The sequence below is a fragment of the Megascapheus bottae genome, chromosome 26 (genome assembly GCF_031878675.1).
Source record: "Megascapheus bottae isolate mThoBot1 chromosome 26, mThoBot2.hap1, whole genome shotgun sequence".
NCBI classification, from domain to species: domain Eukaryota; kingdom Metazoa; phylum Chordata; class Mammalia; order Rodentia; family Geomyidae; genus Megascapheus; species Megascapheus bottae.
Genome location: NC_143534.1, coordinates 17,169,206 through 17,180,145, shown reverse-complemented (window position 1 = coordinate 17,180,145; position 10,940 = coordinate 17,169,206). Strand labels below are relative to the sequence as shown.

Sequence of the window (10,940 nt, the reverse complement as noted above, 5' to 3'; positions counted from 1 at the left end):
TCTGAGACTATGTGAAGTGACTTATAAACTGCAATGAACTAATAGTAGTACAGTGGTCATTTGTTACTTTATTCTTCTGCACAAATTACACAAGGGAGTTGGCCAGCTGGTGGAAGATCTTGGGAATTACATTTTTTCAGCCTTTGCCCCAGTAAATACATACTGAGTCGTTACCATGTACCAAAGACTATTCTAAATATCAAGGTCACAGAAAATATCAGCTATGGTTTATAAACCCAGTACTGTGCAATTATTTAAACTCTCATTCATTGGCTGGAGGTGTACAGTGGCACAGAACTTACCTGGCATGCATGAAACTCTAGGCTCATTTCCAGGGCTTCAAAATAAAAACAAACAAGCAATTACACCTTCTACTATCTTTCTCAGACAAGAATGAAAAGAGAGAAAAGTGAGCAGGCCTACATTGGGAGAAGGGAAGCATGCCTTGGGTAGCCAAGAGCCATTGGCTACAAGGGATACCAGAGAGAGAAGGGAAACTTCAAGGTTGGAAATACGAGAGATGTTCATGGAGACTCTAAAGAAAATTAGTTGATTTGTTTTGGGTTGCGACTGGGTTTAGCTGTGACCAGATTTTGGAAAATGACCTAACTGTTCTGGTCATCTTTCCCAAAGGAAAGTTGTCTAAAATTTGTGAATCCACAGAACTTTTTTTCTCTCCTCCTCTCGGTATAATTGAAAATGAATGAGATACACTGGGTCCAGACAGTGAACAGAAGGAAATATAGAGAGCCAGTTTGTGTGGCAAGGGATTTACTTTGTTGAGGGATAAAACTGTAACCTCAGCATTTGAGAGGCTAAGAGGGTCCTGAGTTCAAGGACTACTTGGGCTCCATTTCCCTCCAGAGCCCAGTTATGGAAGAAGCAGAAAGAGACTGAAAAGACCACCTCCTTCTTTTGGGGAAGACAACAGAGTATGCATGGGGACAGGATGAGGAGTCCTGAAGTTACTTTGCATGCAATGGGAAATGATTTAGCTTCCTCATCTGGATGTGTTGGTCAGTTGCCAACCATCAATCTGCAAACAAATATCAATGTCAGAGCTCAGGACCCTGAACTGAGCTCATGGTACCTGAACCTGAGATCTTCCCAGGGGGTCAGTTGTCAGGGAGCATGGAGACAGAGCAGATACTAGAGCTGACATTCTTGGCTCAAAAGCTCCTCACCCAGGCAGACAAGCTACCAGAGTACCTTAGAGACCTTCTCATCTCATCTTAAAAAACAAAACAAGGGCCGGGAGTTTGGCCTAGTGATAGAGTGCTTGCCTGGCATGCACGAAGGCCGGGGTTCGATTCCTCAGTACCACATACATAGCAAAAAGCCGGAAGTGGTGCTGAGGCTCTAGTGGTAGAGCTCTAGCCTTGAGAAAATCCAAGGACAGTGCTCAGGCCCTGAGCTCAAGCCCAGGACTGGCAAAAAAAAAAAAAACAGAAAGGAGAGGGACTTATCAGTGTAATCTCAGCATTTGAGAAGCTAAGGTGAGAGGATCTTGAGTTCAAGGCCAACCTATGATGAAAAGATATAGGAGGAGGAAGAGGAAGAAGAAGAGGAGGGGGGTGAAGAGGAAGAAGAGGAAGAGAAGAGGGAAAAGGGAAAAGTGGAAAGGAAGGAATGAGGGATTTACTTCACCTCTTCCCAGACACTGCTGGGCTAGAGCCTACTACGCTAACAGTGAACCACATATTACTCATTTTAGATACAGTCTTCACTGAAGCTTTAAGAAGCATGATGGTAAATATTAGGACAATCCCTCTTGAGAATACAGTACTTTTTCAGTTGACTTGTAACTAAGTGGCTTTCACTTGAATATGTGTCTCTCCTTAGACTTCCTTTGTTGAGAATGAGGAGAATATTTTCTGCCTATAATCTATTTGAGAAATCCAAACAGTCTGCTTAGAGAATTCCTTTGGCTACTTGTTGAGACCAAGTTATGAGACTAAATAACTAGCATTTCCCCATTGAAGCCTGTTCCTACCCAGCCAAATTTCCCAGGAGACTGGCACCTAGTCTGTTTGCACCACACATTTTTAGACTCTGAGTCATCCTTAGGTTGTCTTCTAGTATGCCTGTGGATTAACTCCAAAGCATCCTCTTACCTTGGCTTCCTTGTACAGACAGGTCTGCCTCACCAGCTTCCCAGGTACCACACCCTGCTAAAGGAGAGACAGATAAGAAGGCTGCATATAAGAGACACTCACTCACCTGAGACAACCAGTTATTGATAACTGAGTTTTATCCTTCCTGGCCCTAGACAACTCACACAACACTGCTATTGGCAAAATGATGAAACAGGTCTGTTTCATCTGGGAAGTCTTTAATTAGCCTTTCTGTCCTCCTGTCAATTCTAGATAGTGCATCCTCCCACTTCCATTAAAATGTAGTGTCAGGTATCAAGCATTTCTGGTTATTTTGGGGGCTAGTTGGTATATACCAGGCACTGGGATATCACAAATCTCTTCCCTCACGAGATAGGGTTGAAAGTTGCCAGGATATTGGTTATTCTGTGATACAAATTTTTATTCATGCCATGTGCTGATCTCCCATACATAGTATAAAACTATATAGAGAAAACTGGGACAAAATGAACATGTGCCCTTCACAATGATGTTCATTGCAGCATTAATTACCATAGCGAAGATATGGAAGCAACCTAGATGTCCCTCGGTAGATGAATGGATCAAGAAAATGTGGTTCTTATACACAATGGAATTCTATGCTGCCATCAGAAAGAATGACATTACCCCATTCAAAAGGAAAATGAAAGACTTGGAAAAAAATCATATTAAGTAAGCCAGACCCAAAGGAACATAAGCTCAATGGTTCCCCTCATTTATAATAATTAGTAGACACCTAGGACTTTCCTAACATAGGATCACAATAGCTCAAAAGTTATGCACATAAGGTCATATAGGATGAGACTAAATGAAATGAACTCTAGGATATGGAAACAAGAGGTTTATCTTTGTGATTGTTGTTCTTAATGTACTGTGCTATTTCTCTTCTCGTTCTTTGCCCTCATGGTTAATCTCATGTAATTACTGTATCTGACTTTGTTACCTGGTATATTATACATACATTTATTTGTTTATTTGAAATAGCGAAGGGAAGGGGGAAAACAAGATGATTGGGAGGGGTGGGGGAGAGAAATGAAGACCAAAACAGGAGAAGGAATATCAATGTTGAGAAGTAATGCACCTACTACTACCTGATGAATGTAACTGTATCCCCTCTATACATTATCCCGACAATAAAACATGAACATGAGCCCTTCAAAATAGAGGAAAACTGACATGTGAAGTGTGAGTTGGTGGGGCTGGGAATGGGCTCTGGCTTCTTGGTTCAAATGTGAGTTTCAGGTGATCTTTCCAGGTCTCCATCTACCTGCAAGCCAGGGTTTTTTTTCCCTTCTAGCTACCTTCTGTTTCATAAATCTCACTTCTACTCACCATAGGATTAGGACAAAGGAAAGAACAATCCTTGCTTTATTTAAAATTGCATAAGAGAGACAAGAGGAGAGAGAGAGGTAGTAACAGGAAGGAAGAAACAGTTGGTTCTGGGTGTGAAATGCTTCAACCTGCAGCATACATGAGAGACTTCCTTCCCATCATCCTTGCCTTCCTTCAGCTCTTGGGGACTGGCATTACTGAGAATGGATAATGGAAGAAAGACATGAAGGGAAAGGAAAGGGAGCTGTGTGTGTGTGTGTTTGTGTGTGTGTGTGTGTGTGTGTGTGTGTGTGTGTGTGTGTGTGTGTGTGTGCTGGAGATGAAACCTTGGCATGCTAACCAAGCATTCTAGCATTCTATCAATGAGCTGCATCCCCAACTCCATATAGATTTATTTATGTGTATGTGTATATGTATATACATAAGTACTAGAGGGTAATATTTGTATTGTGAGATTTCTGATGATGTAAAATAAATGCCAACGTACATGTCCTCTAGGTTGGGATTACTCAAGAATGGACAGAGCTTGTGTGCTAGGCAAGGATACAGATCAAGAAGGGAGGAGGAAGAGGCTCTAAAATGTAGCTACCAATGCTGTCCCCAAGGCAGTGTGTTTTCCAGGTGTGTTTGAGGTTATGGCCCTGTTCTCCCATAGAGCGAATAACACAAAGTAGATGATTTTGATATAATAGACTTAGCAACAGCATCCTCAGATTGAATTTTCTAAAATATAAAAGACTAGAAGCATTATGTATTCATTCACTTCATTGTGTTTCCAGAATGGGCCACATTGCTAAACCCAGTATTTTTCATCTTTCTAGAGCCTGTAAGCAAGAATTATAAAGCAACTTAGGGCAGTGTGTGTGTGTGTGTGTGTGTGTGTGTGTGTGTGTGTGTGTGTGACTGTGTGTGAGAGAGAGAGAGAGAGAGACAGACAGACAGACAGACAGACAGAGACAGAGACCAAGACAAACAGAATGAGAGAGGATAAAATGCACAGAAGGTTGAACTAATTGTGTATATATATCCTGATGGAGCATTAGCTCTGGACTGTGCAAGGCTGAATATCTCTTCATTAATATTTTCTCACTATTCCACTCCTATTCCCACAGTCCTTCTTTAGAAGCCATCCTGGCAAGTTGAAGTGTGTCTTTGTAAATGTACATGATCTTGAAAACCTGTGTACTACTTTCAATGACTACATTTTAGGTTTATATAAGTATTTAGTTTCACTTGTTTTCTAATCATAGCACTTGAGCTTTATAAATGTGTGTGGTAATATGGTGGGATTTTATTTCTAAATGTGTCATCTTAACTCTGGAAAACACCCGTGAGAATAAATTTTACTCGAAGGGAGGGAGACCCATCCTGCTCCAGCAGGATCCCTTACCTTCAGGAACTCATTCTATGAAGATCATTTCCACAGCTGCAAGTATCTGCATCACAAAGAATGGGTACTGAGGGTGACTTCTGAAGTGGCAGAGCTTAGCCCTGTGCCATTAATACTGAAACCCCAGTGCTGCCACAAAGTCCAATAGGCAATTGGGACAAAGGTTACCTTTGCAAAGCCCACTAGACATTAGCTTCTCCCAAAAGCTAGTGGGCACTAGCTTTCCTCCAATCTTGAAGGGCTTCACTCTTGTGTTTACTAGAATGCCTAGAATTTCAGTCCTTCCTTCAAGTGACCACTGGCTCTCCAAGTACAGGCTCCTCTAAACCACACCATTTAGAAAATTACCTTATCTTCTTACTGACTTAAAAGGATCTAAATACCAACTATACTTGCTGAGCTTAAGACTTAAACTATATGTTCTCTGTCAAACTACACCATACTAATACTTGGCAGCTCACCTTTTCAAGACCCTCTTAAAATCCCTACTTATCCTGCAGAAATTCATCTTCCCTCAGGCTGACATAACAGGTTGCTAGTCTTTCTTTATAGCAATTTGCACAAATAGGTCTCCACTGGAATTGTATTTGAAGGAAACCTCTTTCTGGGTTATAAAGCAGGTGTTATCATCTCTGAATGGCTTGCAGTAGCTGGCACTATGCATAGTTTACAAATGTGCAGTTGTTGGTAGAATACAGATTTTGATTTTTGATTTTGATTTTGATTTTGTGGTTTTCACTAACCAGGCCAGCTGGTCTACCTCTGGTGGACCTTATAGTTGCTTCATTTGTAACATAGAGATAACAATACTTATCTTGATGTCGTCTGCAGAAGTGTGTTAGTAATAGTAGATTCTCTACTGTCATTCTAATAATGACAGCAATGGTGATGATAATGCACCAGGCCAGCTGGGACTGTATGTAAGCAATTTCTCACCAGCTGACCTTAGGTTCCCTGGAGTACTCCAGAGTCCTTTTCACATTTTAAGTGCTGGAGTTATTTCAATGAATGGCTTGAATTTCACTACTGGAAAAGTAGACAGTTGGTGGCGCTGCAGGAATAAACAGATGAATCACACTGTTTGAGACTCTTCAAGGAAAGAAAAGAAAGCTGCTGATGCAAAATATTCCCTGAGCCCTTTTGAAGTCCCAGGTTTCAAAAAAAAAAAAAAAGCTGAAGACAATCTTTGATCATCAATATTTCTATAGAATCTGAGGCATCATTCCAACTCAGAACAAATCAATTGAGTCATTTAAGAAAGTTTCTTTGTTGCATTTTTTTCTAATTTATTTGTTTTCTGAATCAGTGTGAAAATTTTATGCCTAAGGAGAAAAGTTTATACCATACTACAGAGGAGTGATTTAATCACATTTTGAGAGCTTGGGCCTTAAAGAATACAGAATGAAAGCCTTAGCCAAGATGGATAATTTGCAGTGTGTGTGCAGATGTGTGCATGTGTGTGTGTGTGTGTGTATGTATGTGCACACGCACGTGTGTGCGCATGCACATGCACGTGCAAGCATGCCCACACACATTGCCGGTATGAGAGCTTGAACAGAGGGCTGCCTCCATCTCAGGTTTTTTGCTTAAGTCTGGCTTTCTACTATTTAAGTCGTACCTCCATTTCCAACGTTTTGCCGGTTAATTGAAGATAAGGGGTTGGTTTGTCTGCCTGGACTGATTTGAAACCTAAATTCTCAGATCTGTCTTCGGAATAAGTAAAATAATTGAGGTGAGTCAGCAGTGTCAAGCTTTTCAGTACTGTGTTTTTGGTTTTGAGATTGATGTCTCAAATAAATTACATTGCATTTCTTCTCTCAACTTAGACACATAAGAAAAATTTTATAATTTAAAACACACAGGGAAGTTGACATTTAAACTGAAAATAAGTCACTAGAAAGCCAGGAGAGGAGCAAGAAGCAAGAGCTATCACTGATTCTGGCTTTTTTTTAATATATAAAGGAGATTGGTTTAGCTAAGATATGTAACTAACCCAGATGCCCCTCAGTAGATGAATAGATCAAGAAAATGTGGTACTTATACACAATGGAATTCTATGCTGCCATCTGAAAGAATGGTATCGCCCCATTCATGAGGAAAAGGAAATACTTGGAAAAAATCATATTAAGTGAAGTAACCACACCCAAAGGAGCTCAATGGTTCCCCTCATTTGTAATAATTAGTACACATCTAGGACTCTCCTAGCAGAGGATCACAGTAGCTCAAAAGTTATGCACATAATGGCATATAGGATGAGACTAAATGAACTCTAGGATATGGAAACAAGAGGTTTGTCTTTGTGATTATTGCTCTTAATGTACTATTCTTTAGTGTACTATTTCTTTTCTCTTTCTTTGCCCTCAAGGTTAATCTCATGTCATTACTGTATCTGACTTTGTTACCTGGTATATTATATATCACTTTATTTGTTTATTTGAAATAGGGAAGGCAAGGGGGCAAAACAAGATGATTGGGAGGGGTAGGGGAAGAAATGGAGACAAAAACATGAGGAGTGTCAGTGTTTGAGAAGTAATGCACCCACTACCTGACAAATGTAACCATAACCACTCTATACATTATCCTGACAACAAAATTAAATTAAATGCAATTAAAAGTAAATGAGAATGGTTGCACCATTAGAAAACATCTTAACAGAAATATCATAGAACTTGAAGTCAGAAGACTTCAAGAAGATTTATTGTGATCCTCTGCTAGGAGACTCCTAGAAGTCAGACTTCAATTCCCTTGGCTTAAGAGTGAAAAGTCAAGAGATATTTATTCATCTCTCAGAATCTCTGTTCTTTATGTTTATAAGGGTGCAAAGGAATTGAATAAAGCAAGAAGCAAGAAATCACCTTGTAAAAGATGAAAAGCCATTTTGTTTATTATTTATAACTAACCCTTCTTGGATGAGCATGCCACTACATTTGTAATCTGGGAAGGTTATATTGACGTGTTAGTGTATTATGGCATAGAGCTATACACCAAGTCATAAACACATAAAGGACAGTCGATTAAGGAACCCTGATGTTAGCAGATGCCTGTTAGGGTAAGAAAAGGGAGAAGAGAAGGATCTGTAGGAGCTCTGACTATATTGGCAAAGTTCAGTTTCTTAGGTAGGTGTTGAATATACAAGTATTTCTTTTATCTTTTTTAAGTCATGAATTATGCCTTTTTCTGTCTTAAATTCTTCATTGTAATTTCTAGCCAGCCCTCTGTTTAAGGATGCTCATTGCCAGGCTATTTGCATTAGTCAAAATACTTAAACTATTTAAGTTTTTTAAAAAGGAAATATGGTTCAATGAATTAAAGCAAAATAACAATAACATAGCAACATTGTTAACTGTACTGCTTTTATCTTGTGAGCCTTAAATCACCTACCTTAACCAAGGTGTTGCACCTATTTATAGTGGCAGTGATTGACAACTGACGCTTACAGGAAGGCGTAAACAGAAAGTAAAACAGTCAACCTCACTGAAGCAGCAAATAAAATGACACTGATGAAAGCCTGAAGAGGGGGAGGAAATAATTTGAGAGATATAAGTCAAAGGACACAAAGAACCGCACAGGAGGAATAAGAATTTTGACATGACTTTATACAGCATGGAGATTATAATTAAAAATACCATATTGTAGCCAGGTGCTAGTAGTTCACACCTGTAATGCTAGCTACTCAGGAGACTGAAATCTAAGGATCCTGACTCAAAGCCAGCATAGGCCGTAAAGTCTATAAGATTCTTATCTTCAATTAACCTCCACTACCACAAAAAAAAGGAAGTGAAGGAAAATGTGGTTTAAGTGATATAACACTAACCTTGAGCAAAAGAAGGTCAGGAACAGCACCCAGACCCTGAGTTCAAACTCCAGAACTAGCTCTCTCTCACACACACATACCCATTGCACCCCCCCATACATACAATACTGTATTGTACATGTCAAAATTGCTAAGAGTAAATTTCTACTGTTCCTACCACAGATACACTAAAGTAGGTATTTGGAGTGGTAGATAAGTCAATAGATTTAATCGTCTTACATTGATGTGTTATAGTGTCATTTTGTATCTAAGTTATAGACAATCCTGTTTACAAATATAATTTTCCAATATATACAGGTATGTGCAATTAAAATTTGTCTATTTTAAGTTATTTTAAAAAAATAAAGAAAATTGATGCTCAGTTAACAGTAAGATTCCTCCAACTTATTTCCCTAGTATCTTATAAATGTGTGTATGATGTGAGAATTATTTAGTACTTGAACAAGATGATGTGGAAGAAAAATGTAAAAGTCCCCTTTAGCCACCTTCAGTCAGCCTTTAACATTTTTACCTCTGTGGCTTTGCAGATGGAAATGGCTTCATTCAGGTTCAGTTTTCCTAACCAAATTGCTAAATAAAGATAATCATTGCTGATTTATTTCATTAGGCTTTAGAGCATTTTACAATCTTGAACATTTTAGAATTATGACTGGTTTAGAATTAAGAAATTTTCCTGTCCCTCTTTTTTGCACATCCTACCAAGATTTCTCAGTAAAAAGAATAACTAAACACTGGATATTTCCAAGACGTGATCAGAATCTGTCTTTAAGAAAATGAAGATTTGCCCTTACCCTGAATCACTGGGACAAAGCCATACAAAAACCCCTTTACCACAAGAGACTCCAATATCTAAGAACTTTGGAAGAACCTTGTCTTTTCTTGGTTCCCAGCATGTCATGAAACCCTAGCCTGATCGCACCCCTTGCAAAGTCATAAAACCAGGCCTGAGAACTGAGACCTTGGCTCATGAACTGAATCTAATTTGGTTTGGCTGTTGGTTTGGGCCATTGCAGGCACAGGAATGCTGTTGCTTCTCTTCATGATCTTCTGCTCAGTGTGAATCCCTTAACTAGGGATGGGACTTGTTTTTCCTTCTGCTTTATTATTCTTCCTTCTCTAAACCTGTACCTGCTTTGTCTATCCCTTCTCATCTTGGAATACTTAAATTCAAAACAGACCTTTGCTTTCTGTCCACTTCTGCCCCTTTTTATGTTTGTGAGCATCCTGGCCTTGAACTTGTATCTTATTTCAAGACTAAGTGGAGACACACACCCGGGGATGATCTCTCTAACCTTCTTCCTTTGGCTCTCCTATAACCCAAGGTTCACATTTTTACCCTCAGTGTTTCTTTTGGCCCCACTTATCATTGGAAAGCCCTTGTATATTCTTTCACCTCTCCTTTCTTCCTTTTCTTGCTAATCCTCCTTGGCTTACATCCACCCATAACCTGTGGTTTTGTGAGAGAAGCAGAAGCAGATGCAGATGTGGAACTTTCCTAAATGTTCCTGCACAAAATCTCCAGAGAAGCTGGAGAAGCTGTGGGGACACCATTTGCCGTATCATACAATACAATTTTCTCTCTGGTGCAGAGGTGGGGTAAGGAGTCCAGGGTCTTTGCCTTGGAAAATGCTTCAGAAACTGTATGTAAGAAACCACAGAGGGAAAAGGCAAAAATACAAGGATAACAAAAGTTTATAACCAAAAGAACATTTAGTGGGAAACAAAACAAATTCAACTTGAGTCTAACCAAGTCCTCTTTATGTGCTTTCCTTTTGACCTATGTGTGTTTGTTAGGAAACCTGCCCAGACCATCTGTTAAATGTTTGTTTCCATTGTTACTCCTGAGGTGCCAAAAAAAAGCCTACCATGGGAAAAGAGAAGTAGTTTCTAAGACTGTTGAAAAGCAGTCAAGGACAGGGACAGCCAGAACTCAAACTTCAGGCTTCTTCCATCTTATAACTAGAATGTTCCTGAATGTTCTCTGCTGCTACTGCTTCTTATGGTAGAGGAAGTGGAGAACTAAAAAAAGATGACTAGTCATTTAAAGTCTCTGAAAAGATAGAGAAAATAGGACAGGAAACTGTTCCACTTGCTAGCTCTTTTGTTTTAAAAAAAATAGTTTGAGATAGGTTAAAGTCCTCGGCAAAGTAAGATACAAAAATTTGTTTGCACAATTTGATTATTCATGCTCTCCCTACTCAGAATTAATCTGGATAATCAAGTATCAAGTGACCCAGAAAGAATGAGAGACAAAGAATGGGAGCATCTTCCA

At 39.3% G+C, this 10,940-nt stretch overlaps 1 long non-coding RNA gene across 1 annotated transcript; it reads right to left on the bottom strand.

Moving 5' to 3' along the window:
• Nucleotides 1–302: 302 nt before the first annotated feature.
• LOC150046010 (uncharacterized) lies at nucleotides 303–8,295 on the bottom strand. Its single transcript, XR_016532762.1, has 3 exons — nucleotides 8,236–8,295; nucleotides 2,115–2,171; nucleotides 303–337 (listed from the first exon to the last, which is right to left on the bottom strand). It is a non-coding gene; the product is annotated as an uncharacterized LOC150046010 (long non-coding RNA).
• Between the last annotated feature and the right edge of the window lie 2,645 nt (nucleotides 8,296–10,940).